Source organism: Schistocerca piceifrons, chromosome 4 (assembly GCF_021461385.2).
Source record: "Schistocerca piceifrons isolate TAMUIC-IGC-003096 chromosome 4, iqSchPice1.1, whole genome shotgun sequence".
Classification (NCBI taxonomy): domain Eukaryota; kingdom Metazoa; phylum Arthropoda; class Insecta; order Orthoptera; family Acrididae; genus Schistocerca; species Schistocerca piceifrons.
The window spans coordinates 387,449,189-387,468,236 of NC_060141.1; the positions used below are offsets into that span (position 1 = coordinate 387,449,189).

At 37.8% G+C, this 19,048-nt stretch overlaps 1 protein-coding gene across 2 annotated transcripts in view; it reads right to left on the minus strand.

The window, feature by feature from the left end:
* LOC124794864 (protein arginine N-methyltransferase 5) overlaps positions 1–19,048 on the minus strand; it is a 90,557-nt gene that overhangs the window by 46,544 nt on the left and 24,965 nt on the right. The window lies entirely within an intron of this gene.

Sequence of the window (19,048 nt, forward strand, 5' to 3'; positions counted from 1 at the left end):
TGCACTGACAATATAAACTAAACTTATAAAAACTAGGTACATAATTACATGTGTTAATGTAACTAAGAATTTCATTTGTCCACTTGCATTTATATCAAACTTTAAAAATTGAATCAGATGATCTATAATGTAAAACTGTTAGAAACGATTGCAAAAAATTATATACTCAAGAAATAAACAGGAGAAGGAAATCAAGAATCTCACTCACTAACAAAAACATCAGCAGGCATTTGAATGAGTGATCTTTTATATATCAGAAATATCAACAGGGTGGCTACTCAAATTTTAAAACAAAATTCCCCGAGATTCCAAAGTATGGGGAGGAATATGATGGCATAAGAAGCTACTGAGAGAGCAGATGTCCTAAGAAGTTCCTGAGATAGCAGGAGGAGGGTAGGGGTGGGGGGTTCGAGCATCTCAAAATGTCTTTTCTTCCTTTCAGTTGTACTTAAACTGCAGTTTTTAAACTTCAGTAACTTATACGGACTAATATTCAAACAATCACCACACACTTTGAACTATTAACTATTTTAAAATTTATGATTCTTAAAGGCTCAATAAAATTAAATTTCAAAGTTACGTTAAAACACAGAATTCCCCGAGATTCTACAAAATTCCTGAAATTGCCTGTGATCTTCCAGATTTTTCCAGGTAAAATGTAATTCCCTGAGAATTCCGGATTTCCCAGAAGAATTGCCAACCTGAGTAAATTAAAAGATGACAGCTTGGGAAAGGGTAACAGGCAGAAGAGGAGAATCTTAAATATGTAGTCAATTCAGTGGCAATCTTTTGCAAATGAGCTTCAATGATTTGGAAATAACAGCCAACCAGCTGTGAAAAACATGTTTATTAAACCTTGAGCATAGTTTCAACAGTTTTAAAACTGTCTTCTTCAGAATATATTGAACCTATTAACAAGTATTATGGCACTGTGTGTGGAACAGATATGGTATTGTTATATTAAACAAAATTATGGGAAATGTTTACAAATAATTTTAGTGAAGCATACTCGTGTAGAATCACATATTATCTATGTCTAATGTGGGAGTCGTTGACTGTCTAGTAGATGTGCGTGTCATCCACTTAAGCACCATTTCAAATACGTGATTTGAAATTACTAGCTCTGTACTGTAGACCTTTGTCTTAAAACTTTAACACAGTGGCATTGGATCAAACAGAGTGTCAGTCTGCCACATAAAGAGCTAGTGACATGCTCTGACTGGCTGAAGAGGCACTAGTTTTAGGTTGCCTCTGGCAGGTAGCACTCCCATCCATCCTCTATGCATTTAGCTGCAATGTGCAGCATTTGTCATTTCACAGGCATATGTAAAATGTTTTGTTAAGTTTAGTTAATACGTTAATTCTAGTAACGAATATGTACTTGTGAAATCACAACTCTGCTCACTGCAGCTCGGTGCATACAGGACATGCAAGAGTGTGACCCAAGACTAGTGCTCCTATTCTTCAGCCAGTCGGCGAATGTCACTAGCTATGTACATGACATACTGACACTCAGTAGGATCCGATGCCAAGTTTCATACATAAATGTTATATATGCACAAATATTTGAAGTGGTACACTACACACTGATGGATCCATTGTCAAATCCGTGATATTTAAAAAAGTTCTGAATTTTAAAAAGCTCCACGAATGAGAGCTAATACTTTCAAGTAATGTATCTGAAATGGCAATTAAGTGGATGACATGCCCATGCACAGACAGTCAACGACTCCCACACTGGATTTAGATAGTATGTGACCCTACCCGAGTATAATTCACTGAAATTATCTGTAAATATTTCCTGTGATTTTGTTTATTGTAATGATAACAAGTCTGTTCTACACAAAATGTGGTAATATTTGTTAATATGTACATTACCATCTGGAGAAGAGTTTTAAAACTATCGAAACCATAGTCAAGGTTTAATAAACATGTATTCTGCAACTGGTTGACGTATTTCCAAACCACTGGAGCTCATGCATGGACAATTGCTGAATTGCAGCCAGGTTCAAAATCTTTTCCAAATGAGCTATTAGTAGTGAGAAACAATGAAAAATTAATTCACAACAACAGCATTTACTGGAAACACCAAAGGGTTAAAAACTGCTCAGTCTAAGAGGGAAAAACTTCGCTTTCACTAAAAATATAATCTCCAAATACACTGGTACCGACAAAATTCCACACTAGAAACAACTTGTAACAAAGTCTCCAAAGCTTATCTCATGCAACAATACAAATTAAACAGCTAAGTTTTAGACAGTATTCAGAAGACAATTCCCTTCAAACTGAAGTGTTAATGATGCCGCCCTGGGCATCCAAATCAGTTCTTAAGATTCTCTTTTAAACATCATCCACAGTTTGAAAATAGCAACTAATGAGAAGATGGGCATATGGATACTGGGTTACAAGATCCAAAAGCTTAGTTACTACTGACTACAAAGAGGCTGCCCAAAAAGAAAAGAACATTTGACCTCTAATATTGGCATTAATGCAGAACAATTACTGCAATTTCAGTTTACATGCCATGGAGTTAGCACAGTATGAACCATTTGTCAAGATAAATCATATGTGTGTCTGTGTTGTATACATGGAAGAGACATGGAGACACTGGATTGTTTCAGATTGATTATGTACTGGTAAGACAAGATTTCAGAAACAGATTTTAAATTGTAAGACATTTCCATGGGCAGATGTGGACTCTGCCCACAATTTATTGGTTAGGAACTGTAGAAAAAAACTAAAGAAAAGACAGGAGTTTAAGGAGATGGGAGCTGTGTAAACAGAAAGAACCAGAGGTTGTAGCGAGCTTCAGACAGAGCATTAGGGATCTATTGACAAGAACAGGGGTATGGAATACAGTAGAAGAAGAATGGGTAGCTTTGAGATATTAAATAGTGAAGGCAGCAGTGGATAAAGTAGGTAAAAAGTTGAGGGCTTGTACAAATCCATGGGTAATGCAAGAGATATTGAATTTAATTGATGAAAGAAGGAAATATAAAAATGCAGTACATGAAGCACCCAAAAAGGAATACAAACGTCTAAAAAATGAGATTGACACGAAGTGCAAAGTGGCTAAGCGGGAATGGCTAGAAAACAAATTTAAGGACCTAGAAGCATGTCACACTAGAGGAAAGGTAGATACTGCCTGCAAGACAATTCAGGGTGTATAAGATGTGGGACAACCGGGAGATCCGGGAAAAACCCGGGAATTTTTTAGATTTCCGGGAATTTTTCGTTGTTTTAGTTTTCAGTTAAATTTTTGTAATTTTGACTGGTAAGAACAGATACTCTAACAAAGGATATTACTGTATCCTGCTACTGCAGAAAAAAACTGCAGCATTAAAACATGAACGAGAGAAAAAACGAAAATAAAACTTAAATTGCAAAGGAAATGCGCCATGTAAAATAACACAGTGCACATCCAAGTGTCTGCCAACAGTAAAATGTGTCAAAGGCTTTAGAAAGACAGCTAATTGCCTCCGATGAGCGTGACGTCACAATTGTTTACATTAGATTCATTTAAGCAGTTAGGAGCAGGCTCATGCACACACGCAGTTGAGTCACGTATGAGAAATACCTTCTCCCGCTTCTGGCTACAGAAATGTGGCTGTTGGCTGTGTAAGCAGCAGTAGCAGCAACCAGCCACATGGGGTACCCGGAAAAAATTTACTGGCACCCCCAAGCTGCCAGATTCACACGTGCGCAGCAGGCCGGAATCTAGTGTGTGTGTGTGTGTGTGTGTGTGTGTGTGTGTGTGTGTGTGTGTGTGTGTGTGTGTGGGTGGGGGGGGGGGGGGTGTCTGCAAACCAGGGTATCGGAACCGGGTGGCAGTTTCGGTGGCAGGGGACAAATCTATATTCTTGAGGGAAAAAACCTTGTTTCACAAAGCACCTAGCATCCAGCGCACGTTGTTCTATCGATTATTCATATGATTTTGAAACGCACCCCTGATGGTTTTTGGACATTTTTGAACACATCCTAAGTTGATTTCTGAATGAATTGTAAGTTGTTTTTGAATGTGTGCTTAGTGTACGAGATGTCTCTGCCAGGGGAATCCTCATCGCATCTAGAAATGAACTTTTCTCCAGACAGAACAGGACGGGGCTATACGAGCTGAGCGGAATAAATCCAAACCGATGAATGGCAACTGCTGCTTGTTTATGTGGTTGACTTGGTTTGCAAATGTTCAGCGTAGTTATAATTACTAGCAAAATCTATAGATTCAGACTAATAGAGTGGAAATAAACGACTAACAGGAATAACAGATACGAAAGATAATACATAATTTTCTTGGTGTATCCAAGAAAGTGAAATTCTGACAGAAAATTTTTGGCCAGATCGCTACAGTAGACAGGGCCAGTTGTAGTCCCCGGCTAGCAGCCGCTTAGGTTCCGTTCTGGGAATAGTGCGGAAAACGCATTGTACAAACACGTAATGACGCCTAACTGGAGAATACCCTCTGGATATCTAAACCGGTGATAGTGGAAGGATTAGTAAAGTTAATCGGAGAATGAGTTTTGGCAGTGGTAGGAATAGTTAACAGAATTAGAGATGACAAGATTGTGTGTTAGAATGAGGAAGAAGCAGAAACAGGGGCATCACACAAATTATGGAAAAATATGACGATTCCAAATTAATACAAAAATTTTGTTCTACTACTTTTCGGTCTCGTGCATGAGAAACTGGAGCGTATGAATGAAATGTGGAACTATTTATAAAGCTTTTTGGTAGTAGGCCAAATAGGTATTTCATATTGGTACTTCATGAATTATATTGTCGTGCTGCAAAAATTATCATTATTGCCAAAACAGTCTCACTTATTTGGTGTGTGTTACAATTGTCGCAATATTGGAAAGTCCTATTTTGTTTTATCCAGCACACAATGGCAAAATAGATGTAATCAGATAGAGAAACCACATCAGTCTTGGGCATTTTTTGTATTAACAGCTTGTTCAGTATTAGACGATGACATTTTGATTTTTCATGTAGCAAAACGTTTGATGAACTTTGATGACGTAATAATTCTTTTGCAGAAGGGGTAGCATGCCATGTAAAGTTGTAGCAATATTAGAGAGAAAAATCGCTAGGACCTAAGGATTGAAGAAATGTGTACTGTCTTGTTTGTCTCTTATCTTTACTGGTTTTAGGTATCCTGTATTTAATTTAATGTCACACAGAAGAGCAAGTTTTTAGCTAATAGGCAATAACAAGCCCAAATTTTCTGAAGAGTTCTTGTTCTCCCAGTTACAAATAATCCCATCAAGTATTAATTGTGATTTTGTAATGTCTTTTTATTTTTTAGAGGGGCAGGATGTCGGAACGGCCGACTGGGAGCAGGAGAGGCACTACAGGACATTTTAATTTCCACTGTCCTGAAATAGTTAATGGCATCCATTGCAAAATATACACGTTTGAGTTCGCAGAGCGAAATACAGTGACATGCGGTATAAGAATGTTGTTTGAAGAGGCACTGCACTTCGGCCAAATAACATGTCTTACATTTCCTTGAAGATATACGTTTTATGTATCAGACTCTTCAGAAAGATGTGCGCAACAAAATAAACCTATCTTTGTTAAGCTGTGTGTTTTTTTTTTTTTTAACGTTCTGTTGCACAGAGCAGTCTGAGTGGGGGGTGGATAGTCTCTTCGAGACCCGTGTTTACATTTAGTGATTTTTCTGTTTCCTCTTGATTTACTGCTCTCAGGTCAAATGAAAACAAGATGAATTTCTGTGGCTGGGAGCAATCAAGTGAATTAAAATACATTCACATAATTACGGAAGGCTAAAGTATGTTACTAGTTTCAGATTTTATTTTATTTCTACCTTTCTGACAGTCAAGCATTAGTCGCCTTGCATAACAGAAAAGTTATTTTTGTCGGTTTGCTAAAGAAATTTGGCTTTCATTAAGCTTTCCTGCTGAGGCAATAAATTTATTTGAAACGAAGTGTTTAATTCCACACTATTGGCAGTTTCAACTGTTCGCTGCATTTGAAGTGCACGTTTTCATCTTCTGGCACACATTGCATTATGCCACAATAAAGAACCAAACATGCAATAATACAGTACTGGTACTAAGAAAATTTATGTCCCGAAAACCATACCGAAAAGCTTAACATCAGGTCGAGGCCTACGCCATTGGGAATCTGGACATATGAATGTGCACTGTAAGGCGAACTATGCATTTTAGTATGGTTCACAAAATTCCGACGCTCTTAGAGTATCCTCTGATGTCTTGTTTCTTCTATGACATAATGTAAGTAAGATCTTTTAATGTTTTACGCGTACGAACATCCGGGCCTCCTATGTCACCGTAGCTACGCAAGCGTGGTGACACCTCTTATCTGGCACTCTCTGGCAACTGCTGAAATGAATCTATTTCTAACAGGTTGCGGAAAAATGTTGCAAATTGTGGTTCAAAAAGGGCTATTTTCAAAGTAAATTTCCTTTTACACAAGATGAACTATGTGCGAGAATGTACGATGAATTTATTAAATCACAGAGCGTTTGCTCTCATTTAAAAATCAACTCTTTGATGGCGAGCCATTTAGAATAATTTCGAGCCCAGAAGATATGAGATTTACGTCGGTATTAAAAATTTTATTGGCATATTTGTGTGATGTATCTTAAAGTGTAACATGCGCTAAACAGATCAACATTATATGTGAAAGCTTAGCTTCTCTTATAACTTATTACTCTTCGACACAAATATTATATGCAAAAACTTTGCTTTTCTTGTAGCAACGCTATGTATAGTAACTTAAACCATTAACTTTTCCTGTTGGTGGAATTCGAATTTATACTTTCGTAATACGAAAATATGCAGGGCACATGTAGCTGCATATTAAAGATCTTTCCAAAACGTGTTTTCCCCCCGAGTTTCGTTTTGTAAAGTGCCGAGAAATTATACGCAGCTGTATAAAACCATATCAATTCAAAGGCTTGATAAGTTTTACAGTTCCTACGGAAAGTATACTGTCAATTAACACGTTAAAAGTGTATTTTCACTCAGGAGAAAATTTATTTTTAACCGGGAGATCTGGGAATATTTTTTGCTTGTCCCCGTATACACTCTGTAATTAAAGAGGCCTTTGGGGAAAAGAGGAGCAGCTGCATGAATATCAAGAGCTCGTATGGAAAACCAGTCCTAAGCAAAGGAGGGAAAGCAGAAAGGTGGAAGGAGTATGTAGACCCTCTACACAAGGGAGATGCACTTGAGAGCATTATAGAAATGGAACACGACATAGATGAAAATGAGGTGCGAGACATGATGTGTGTAGAATTCGACAGAGCACTGAAAGATCTAACTTGAAACAAAGCCCAAGAGCTGACAACATTCCGTCAGAACTACTGCTATCCTTGGCTGAGGCAGCCATGACAAAACTCTTCCATCTGGTGAGCAAGATGTATGAGACAGGCGAAAAACCCACAGACTTCAAAAAGACTATAGTAATTCAAATGTCAAAGAAAGCAGACATTCACAAGTGTGAAAATTACGGAACTATCAGGTTAATAAGTCACGATTACCAGATATTAATACGAATTCTTCACAGAAGAATGGAAAAACTGGTAGAAGCCGACCTTGGGGAAGATCAGTTTGGATTCTGGAGAAACACAGGAACATGCGAGATAATACTGACCTACGACTTATCTTAGAAGATAGGATAAGGAAAGGACAACCTACATTTATAGCACTTTTAGACTTGGAGAAAGCTTTTGACAATGTTGTCTGGAATAAAATACAGAGTGTGATAGGTTATTTCCATTTCTTTCCAGGTTGCGGTAGTTACTCAGAGATAAAGAGGCTTGCACAGAATAGAGTAGCATGGAGAGCTGCATCAAACCAGTCTTCGGACTGAAAACACTAACAACATCATCTGTCAGACATCCTTAAAATGTGTAATAGAACTGAAATTTTTGCAATGACTGAGGATTAACTCCGTATTAGCAAAATTCATACAGAAATAACAGAAGTCTGACATGTTCTGCTGATGAAAAAAGCACGTTAGAACTCATGTAATGTTTGGAAGGTGTCAGGTTATGAAAAATTCGTTAGGCTTAGTATTTGCTAAATATTTTGTATGTTGTTAATTCATTAGACACATGTTTACAACTCAAGCAGTACTGTTTCTCAGTGGAAAATCTGATACCCACGCTGTTAAACTTAATAAGCATAAAATCTTAACATATTACATACAGTTGACAAAACAAAGCTATTTGCACAGAAAGCAGGTTAAGTTCCACTTTGGACATTCACGGCGTGTACAGCTGTAGTGCCTCGAGAATTTCGGGCAGGTACCGTATTTACTCGAATCTAAGCCGCACCTAAAAAATGAGACTCGAAATAAAGGAAAAAAAATTTCCCGAATCTAAGCTGCATGTGAAATTTGAGACTTGAAATTCAAGGGGGAGAAAAGTTTTAGGCCGCACCTCCAAATCGAAACAAAGTTGGTCCATTGTAATACGAGACACAATTTAGGTCGAATGAAAGACGATACAGCTACAATAGTTTGGTTCAAGTCGGAAGGTTAGCAGTTAAGCTTTACCAGGTAGCCATTGCAATGCGTCAGGCGCTCCGTCCGTATTTATACGGGTACCCTTCCTTTCTCACGTGCTTCGTCTGGTTTGAATCAATTGCTTATTTTGCTTTGATCAGATAAGTGCCGTTTTCTTTGTTATAGGTGTTTACGTCACTCTAAGCTGAAAATGCATTACTGTACTGTGTCATGCATTGTTTGTTGCATTCTGATAGTGCGTGTTTACGGCCTGTCGCCGCTCGCGGCATGGCTTGCTTTTGTGCGCGCTACCGTCTCTTACAATTAGGAATCGTTTCATTAGCGAAACAATGGCAAGAGACTGCTATTTGTTGTTACTTACACTGCTGCTTTCTTTGATAATGATTAACAAGAACCAAATAATAGACTGCGTATGATAGAACATGTTCTGAACGAGAGTTAGGCGAAAATTGTTCTCAGTTTGAAAATCTTTGCGGCCGCTTCTTTAGTACATCAAATTCTGCACAGAAATTAGAGTCATCTTAGATTTAAAAATCTAGTCAGTTGCCGTGCTTCATTTCTGACTGTATCACTATTAGGCATAAGAATAATACAAATATAAACATGACACGATATGTATATTCTTCCGCATTTGCTGTTGTCTCACTCTAGTTTCGTAGTTTATCAGGAAGACAGGATTTAAATGAGATAGCAGCAAACACGAAAGAATACATGGCAAAATGTTTATATCCGTATTCTTTCTTATGGTGAAGAGAATATTGCAAGTGATTCAAATTTCGTCAGGTTCCTATTAGCAACCATCTCTTCTCACAGCTAGGAAAAAATTCAGAACGTAGAGTTGGCCATATTGACAAACATCCCAAACAGTCTTGCTTGTCGGATTTTCGTAGTACATTAAAATTCTGCTACATTTGAAGATGAACAATACGGAATTTGTATTTATTTCGTTGGATAATGTATGAAAATGCAGTGGTCGAAACTCAGGGCGGAGAAAAAAAAGCTCGTCTTCCATCTTTTTTTTAAATTTATTTACTGACGCAGAGGTTTTGAGCCAGTATTTATCTTTGTGCCTACAAAGCATGCCTGTGTAATGCTACATATATTCGATGGCAGAAGTTAGTTGCGGCGGCACCTACCAACATTTTTTAGAACTTCCGCTTGCTTTGTACTCGATTCTAAGCCGCAGGTGGTTTTTTGGATTACAAAAACCGGAAAAAAAGTGCGGCTTAGATTCGAGTAAATACGGTAGTCGCAGCACTCACCTCAGGAGTTGCACGCCCAACATAAGGAGCAAACGCAACGTACTCCGTGATGGAGCTACGTCAGTCATTATTGAGAACACTTGAAAGTTGTTAAAAAAAAAAAAGACACTTACTTATTCGCTTACTTTCGTGAGGTCCGGATGGTGGACTTGCTAGAGCTTTCCGGATTGTATATGTTATAAAGTATGTTAGAGTATCTGTCGGACTGGTAATTGTTGGACTTACAGAAATGAATCATTTATATGGTGTCTTGTTTGTGGAAGTGAAAGTATAGTGAGACTGGTTTAACAGAATCCTGAGTGTACGGAGTTATTTTAAGAGTATAAAAAGTTCCTCCAAATAAGCATCTTATCTTCGAAGACGAAGTTGGGCAGACAATCGCAGTCGGCTACCCTGAAAAGAAGATTGGCGAAACAACTCAACGTAAGCTCAATAATAACGTGGGAGTGAGAGTCTGGCACACCAGCATCACACTGCCCCCTCTAGTCTTCGGAAACTGTCAGAACGTGGCAACCAAAGTGATCAGGACTCGAAAAGGAGGAATATTTTAGAGTAAATTGAGACATGAAGAAGTTGGAGAGTTGCCATAGCAACCCTTAATAACAAGACTGAGAAATTAGTTCGTAGGATTCGATTAAGAAGATTTGGGTGTGGGAAGGAAGCAATCCTCACACACACATAGCAACCAGCCGCCGCTGATGCAGTAACCAGCTGACTTTGCTGGTTCCCGTTTTTAGAACTCTATGCCAGTGAGCTAAAGACAAAAAATATATGCATGTAAAGTAGTGTGGTCATTATTCACACAGGTGATTTTTTTTTTTTTAATGATCACAAGGTCAAAAAAGAATAAAAATATGGAGCAGGAACAACAACCTACAGAAACTTCTGAAGCAGGCATGGCCATAAGAATTAGTAGAGAGATCCCAGATTGGACTAAATTAACAAATTTAATAACTGCTCAAATTTCTTCTTTAAGTGAAAAATTAGATGCAGATTCAGCTTCTTTAAGACAAGAACTAAATGCTCAAAATGCTTTATTAAGGGAAAAAAATAGAGGGACAAAGTGTAGCTGCAACTGCTCAAACTGACTCCTTGAGAAATGAAATAAGTACAACTTTAAGTGAAAAATTAGAAACACAGAGTGATGCTTTAAATTCTAAATTTGAGGTGTTAAATGATAAAGTGGAAAATTTATGAGTAGATTTAAAGAATGAATTAAGTAATTCTTTGACTGTACAAATAAATCAAATGCTTACGGACTTTAACCAAAAGCAGGATTATCAATTTCAGCAACTGACCCAGAAATTAGAACTTGATATTGAAAACAAGTGTAACAATACAGAGTCTGAATTTAATAAAAAATTAGGAACATTTCAAAATGTATGTAATGTTACATTCGATGCAGCGAAACAAAGACTACACACCTTAAAAGGTAGCATCGAAAGACAGGATAAACTGGTCCCTATTGTCCAATCGCAAATTGCAGGAGTCAACACTCGAGTAGATAATGTGGAGAGAAATTTTAAGGAAAGGCTAGCAGCCTCAGATGCCATAAATATAAGCGGTTTGGAGGAACAGGTAGAGGAGCTGATTGAGCGAAAAGTTGCCGAGAGGGTAAACCTGGACAATGTTCCATCACATTTAGCTTCACAACTTGATGATACTAAAAAAAAAAAAAAAAAAGGGCATGGAAGGTTTGTGGAAAGAGTTTAAACTTATCCAGAATAAGGTAGAGAAAGGGGTGGCTTCACACAGAATGTAGTGTTGACTAATGAGGTAGTGACAGATTTACAATGGGGCGCAAATTCTGGACTCTCCACACAATTTGCCAAATTTAAACCAGATGGAGACATACACCCAACTCATTTCTTGAAACAATTTAATCAGGCCTTACTGAAAAATTGGGAAGACGCAAAAAAGATAGAATTCGCTGTAGGTTACCTTCTAGGAGAGGCTTCAGAATGGGGGACAGTGAATATAGAGGATTTCTCGTCTTGAGCAGACTTTCAGAAAAAGTTTAAGGAGAAATAATGGTCAACAAGTGCCCACGAGTAGTTGATATCTGACATATGGGACCCAAAGTATTACAACCATACAAGGGTTATAATGAGAAAATATTGTGACTGGCATTTAACAAGAGCGAAATATTTAGATAAACCAATGGAGGAAGAGGGATTGGTAAGGATTCTGATAAGGGGATTACCCACTTACACTAGGAAAGACATGTTATGTAGCAGGTGGAAAACGGTAGAAGAGTTGATATCTTTTGTAGACGCACTTGATGCAATAAATAAGGGCCGAAATGAGAATGTGCATCAAAATGAGAATCAAAAATACAGAAGGAAAAACAATAACAGTAAGAATAGCAATTTCAAAAGACATGAGATGAATTTGGCTACAGTACACCGGGGTAATCAGAATAGGGGTAATGAAAGTTATCAAAAAAGACATCCACCTTCGAATATAGGCCCAGTAACTACACAGGAGTTTGTATCTGGTAACAACAGAGTACAAAATGGAAACGTCATACCTAAGTTTGGTAACCAGCTGGTGATTACAAATAATGAGGAAAACGTCAGGTGATCTGGATCCAAAACCGGGGCCCAGGTCATGGAAATACATTACAAGGCCTACCTTATAATAAGTATGCTTCCTTTACACATAAAGCACCAACAAAAGAATGGTTGCTACTAGAAGAACCTGGTATAGCTACAGTTAATCCACAACCGATTATAGTTGGAAAGATAGAAGATTTTGAAGTCTATGTATTTACTGATTTTGGTAGTGAAGTTTCACTTATTTCTAGTGGATTCTTTAACACATTGAGAACTAAACATAACTTACCACTATTACCATTAACTGGAGTATACATAGTAGGTATAACTGGAACTAAAAGTAAGGTTGTCAAATGCGAAACCCAAGTAAATTGTAACATCGGTGATATTATGTTCCAGCAAACAATGCTGGTAGTAGAAATTATTAATACAGATGTGTAATTTGGCTTAGACTGGCTGTCAGAGTTTAACGTCATATTGAATTTTGAAGAGAGCTGTCTTTATTTTGGACTCAGTGATGATAAATATTGTGTTTATTAGAATATGAAATGGTATTTTCGGATAGTCCAAGTAGTATTAGTGACTATGTATGTATATTTAAGATCAAAGATGATACTCCGTTCTTTTGTAAACTGTACCCGATACCGGTGAGCTTAACAGAAGCAGTTAAGGATGAGATAAATAAAATGGTAGTTAATAAAATAACAGAACACAGTACGAGTGTTATAAATAATCCCTTGGTAGTGGTGAAAAAAGCTACAGGAGATGTGCGTCTCGTACTGGATGTGCTCACCCTGAACAAATTCGAAAAAGTGCAGTATTTTGGCTTGATGGACACACTACGTACGAAGTCAAGAGTTGAACGACCCTCGACTTTTGCATTTATTAGAAAAGGGAATACCCCGAGCTGGGACAAAGGTTTCAACCGATGCATCAGACTATGGTATCGCCGCAGAACTTTTCCAAGGCGAATGGGGTACAGAAAGTACAGACCATAGGCCAATAGCTTTTGCTAACAGGAGTCTCAACAAACATGAATTATACGGCAACAGAAAATGAATTATTGGCCACAGTATGGGGTATACAAAAATTCCAAACACTGATATGGGGGTCCGAAATATATGTCTCTACAGATCACCAAGCACTGTCATTTCTAATGAGTAGGTGATTACTACATAGTAGATTGATGCGGTGGATGTTGTTTCTTCAAGAATATGACATTAAGATCCAGTATGTAAAGGGTTCAGAGAATATTGTACCCGATGCTTTGTCTCAGCTACCAGTGGGCGTGAAAGAACTAAAGCGTACGGAAGGACCTGGCGTAATTTTTGCGATTAATTTTCTAACATTAGAATATCCATGTAACAAGGTGCAAGAGATGGCTCAGAAAATAATGGAGAAAATCCAACATGATCCTTATTTTACAGATATCTTTGCTATGTGTGTCAGAAAGCCGCTACCACCTAATCAAGAGGGAAGATGGAAGATTGTAGGACATAATCTGTTCTGGAAAGACAGTAAGACAACACAATATTGGCGTTTATGTATACCGAATTTAGTAGAAGACGAGTTAGTGTGGTACATTCACACGGGGTAGGGACATTTTGGTATAAAGAAATGTGTTACACATATGAATAAGTTCTATTACTTTACTGGGACATAAAACAGCATCAGTCATTAAAACTTGTGGGATTTGTCAGAAGGTAAAAGAGGATAACACTCACATTAAATATAAAATTTGTACAATTATTCCTAAAGTATTACACGCTCTAACAGCTGCAGATTTCTTTGGGCCAATTTCAAAAGGAAAGGGAGGAGTAGCTTACATTTTTGTCCTCATAGAATGTTGATCGAAGTATGTGATAGATTAAGAAAGCAAACACACCAACAGTGATACATTGTCTACAACAATACTTTCTCGAAATGGGCAAACCAAAATGATTTCTTTCTGACAATGGACCTCAATTTGCTAGTAACAACTTTAGAGAGTTTTTAGCATGGGAAGGGATTCATCAAATATTAATATCCAACTATAACCCATCTTCCAGCCCGTTTGAAAGAGTTGTGAAAGAAATTGGGAAACTATGCCGCACTTACTGCCATGAAAACCACACGTCATGGGCGACAAAAATTAAAGATTTCGAGCTTATTTTAAATGAATTAACACATTTATCAACTGGAAGTACGTATACCTCAATAATAATGTGGGAGTGGGAGTCTGGCACACCAGCATCACACTGCTCCCTCTAGTCGCCGGAAACTGCCAGACAGCCTTGTCACAAATTGTGGCAAAACTTATGCATCATTATTGCGCATGTTGGTCAGTAGTGACAACATATCATACCAGTGAGATGCATTAGAAATTAATAGCAATTAAACATTATACATGGAAGTATAGAATGTCGAAGGTGATCATGAAATATGTAGCAATTTGACTGGGAGCACTTGATGTGGTCTGAAGGTGGTGTTCCATCGCTGTGCAAGTAACTGAGAGTCAAAAGTGACTGGCAGTCACTCACTGAATCAGAGTTCGGTTCCGCCATCTGGCCAATATTTTTTATGTCCCTGTCTGTAATGGTAGGAACCGCCGGTCTTTCTGTGGTAGCGCCTCGTCTTGATGAGTGCATATTATTTGTAGTGTTTTGAAAGAACTATTGTGGTATGAGCGGAAAAAAAACAACCAAAAAAAAAACTGTATCATGAAATTTTAAACAAGATTCATGTAAGTTATTTGCAGGGATTTCATTTTATACAAGTGAGAGAATATTATTACATTGAGTAGTAAGTGGTTTTAGTTCCATTAGATTTCTAGCAAAATTTTATCTTTCATGTATCTCATACTTCATATGTAGGATAGAGTAACTAATTGAATGATTATTCAATTCTTTGGCAAGGATGATACTGGCAATGGTGTACTTTTTTCAAATTACGTACTCAAATGTTAGCACCAGGCTCAATAGCAATTATTTTACAGATTGATTCAGGATCACTAACATTCACTACCAGTCTCAATTTCAAAAAGAAGCAGGTTCAAATTAAGTTTCTGAAGAACAAGTTTTGTCTGTATGCATGAAACTATTCAAAGAAGTAGCTGACAGTGCAGGATAGATGCAGCAGAAAAAAATCATTAAAATGAAACTGAGTCACGCAGAATTATTGTTTGACAATGAGCTCTTGAATTTTCGTCTCCAAGTAAAATTACAAATACACAAGGTGGAAAAAAGTTTCAACAATTCAGTGCAATGGGCCTGAATAAGACGATTAAATTCTGTAAGACAATATTTATTAAAATCTGGTAAAAATTTTCTAAAACCAAACTGCGTAACTATTTTTTTCTTTAGAACAACTTGTTCCAAGAGGTCTTCAAAAATGAAGAAGACAGCAACGTCCGTCAAAACCGGTTGTTGTAAATAAAGACATATTTATGTGATCTTGGCTTTAGGAAGATTTTACCAAGTAAAACAGATTGCTGCTCCTGATTTCTTAGCATGAGAAAATTCAGTCTATTAAAATATGGTTGGATGTATATAACGATCCGAAAGGGAGAAAAGGTAGAAAACTGCACGACCTTCCCATTATGTACAAGTGTAGAATATGATTTGTTTCTCCTAATTTTCAAGGAAAATAGAACTCAATAACTTTGATGGTTTGTGGGCATGAAACTATTGATACCAGATGATGATAATTTGAGAAAAGAACTGTTTATAAGCTGACTTGACATTGTTTTTAATTTTCCCAAAAGATACTGTCATTACTGAAAATGATTTTGAATGCAGAGAAAAGGTGCCTATCACGGGAGAGTTCGCTAATGTGAGACGACAAGATTCTCAATAGTGTAAGTACTCACCTCTGTTGGGAAGTTTCAAAATTCAGTTCTCATAGAGCCTGAGACATACAGCAGCACCATTACAGAGCTGCACATTGTCAAGAATCCTTGATTTTAATAGTGTTGAATTTCAAGTCTGAGTGTGTGTGCTTATCAGACTAATATCTGAAGCTGACAATCTGTTGCAATATTCATATGGTTACATTCTCCACAAAGTGCTCTTTCATTCACTATACTGAATGGTCTTTCAAACAAACAGCCTAACTGTGAGGCTAGGATTCCAGTGCAAGATGGTTCATTCCTCATATGCGATATATGAGTATCCTAATATGCAACAGTATCGCATATTAAGACATACTACCTCATATTAGGTTAACTCCAGCTTGACATCCTACTAGCCGGATTCAGACTCATACTTTTAGTAAGTGGTTTGACAATTTTGGGAACTTTATCAAGTCTTCTGGTGAGAGTCCCATTGTGCTAATGTTTGGTGGGCATCATATCACATTTGTGTGATACACAAAGCAAGAGAAAATAGTGTTCACATCACCTGTTTATCACTCCATTCCACACATAAAATGAAACTTTTTGTGTGGAATTTGGGTGGGTGGGCGGGGCAGGGCAGGGGGGGGGGGGGGGGATACAAAGGAAAAGTAATCTTTCAGTCTTCCATAGTCTGGCATAAATAAAATTGAAGACAATGCTTCATATGTGCAATCTGAAGACAACACTGAATGCATACTCCACAGTGGTCGTTTCTCTAAAGGTTAAAAGAGAAATTGGCTCAGTCCATAAAATGCTATCCTTGGGCTACCAAAGAATGTTAACTTGAAAGAGTTTTTTTGTATGCCCTGACCTTTTGCAAAAAAAAAGGCAAACAATGTTGGAGAGACAGTATGCAAGAGGATATTATTTTAGGGTTTATCTATTCTCATATGCGCCGATATGAAGTGTTTCCTCTGGCTGCCTCTTTATTAGGACACCACTTCTATTTTGATTCAAATTGATTTGTTTGTACCTTTTCTTTCAAATTTAAATGCACTGAGTGTTAAGTAACACAAATTCAATAGCTACCATGTAAAGTACAATGATTTCTGGAGATTTCCAATTAACAAACATTTAGATACATCAAATGTTGTAATATAAAGAGGAGTAATGTGAAATGGGGGAAAGTTTTGATATCAGGGATGAGGCTAGTACAAGGTCCACCCACCAACGCAGGATGGAGGTCAGCATCCAGAAATAGTCTCATCATCTTTATGACTCTCCCATGTATCCAACAGTAGATGTCACGGCTACGGGCCAATATCGGGTAGTGTAAGTTCACATAATGCTTCACTTTTGTCCTCAAATTTTGAGTGGGATTTAAGTTCAACACTCAAACAGGCCAGCCGATCAGATTGAGAGCAGCCTTTTGCAAAAATCATTGGTGCACGATTAAAACTGTGTTAATCAGTGAGTGGTCCTGCTAGAACTGGATCACTCCAACTGGAGATCATGTCCTCACACTTGGCGCAATAGTATGTTTCATGATGTGCACATAGTGATTCATGGCGAGGTGACCATAAATTTGATTAAGTGTCCCTGCCTCATTTGATGACATCCATCTTTGAAATGATAATGTGATATACTCAATACACAGATGTTGCACCACATAGGTTGCAATGTGCTCTCCATAGCCTGTAAACTATCATGGTATCATAATTCCCTGAGCTAAATATGGACTCATCTGAAAAGATGACATGGCACCAATCACAGTCTACTTCTAATTCAGCAAAGACAAGCATGCAAAGTTTGTGATCATCAGAGGAGGACTCTGCATAAGCAGCATACAGTAAGCGGTTGCAAACGGTTTGCAAGCATCCAGCGAAATTACTCTCATTCTTGAGTTGGACAGTGTTTAAAAACAGACATTCCATACAGGTGCCAACTAACACATTGTCTTACTGCACCTTTTCTAAGCCCAACCTTTAACTACATATAAGCATAAAGTCACCAAGTTTAAAATCATAAATATAAGATTACAAATATTCCCAAGATAAAATCGACTGTGAAAGAAAGCATTCTCAACATGAAAACTAGTAAAAACATTACTTTAACTGGTGGTATAGATAAGCTAGACATGTATAATAAGCTGGAAAGATGACACCTACATGCAAATGCAATCCACTAGTATGAAGTTAGAAGCTGACAATTGCAAGAGTACACTAAACAACCAGACTGAAACAACTGTTCACTCAAACCAGCTAAGTGTCTCTCTGCTGTTGATGAGTATAGGTTTTTCCATCTGTATTTATGACTTCCAAAATATTCCAATCTATTTTTTCTCGCGATATTTGTGTTTTGATTTCCCTCTTGTGGACAAGGACATTCTCCCCTGTCAGTAATGTCACATTTTCGTTACTCATCATTACTTTTCACGAATAGGTCTTCCTCTCATTTATAAATTATTCAATTGTCCCCACTAATCATCCCTATCATGTCTGAGGAGGCACACGTGGATAGCATTCACGGCTGGAAAGAAAGCCAATCTGCACTCAATATGTCTGGCTGAGGGGAGGGGGTGCAAGAAGAGGGGCGGGGATTTCTCAGCCAAGATGTGGAGAAGGTCTTGCCTGCAGCTATCAAATGGGTACGGAGCAGTCAGCTGCAAGTTGTGGCTCATGTCGGCACCAATGACGTCTGTCACATGAGCACTGAGGCCATCCTTAGTTCATACTAGTAGGTGGCAGGAGTAGAAAAGACTGCTGTCCTTGTGCACAGAGTGCAAGCAGAGCTGGCAATTTGCAGGATTGTGTCCAGAGATGACTGGGTTCCTTTGGTTTGGAGCCAAGGGTCTCAGCCAAAAGCGTCCTCAAATCTGTAATGGTCACAGCTGCAGATTTCTGGAG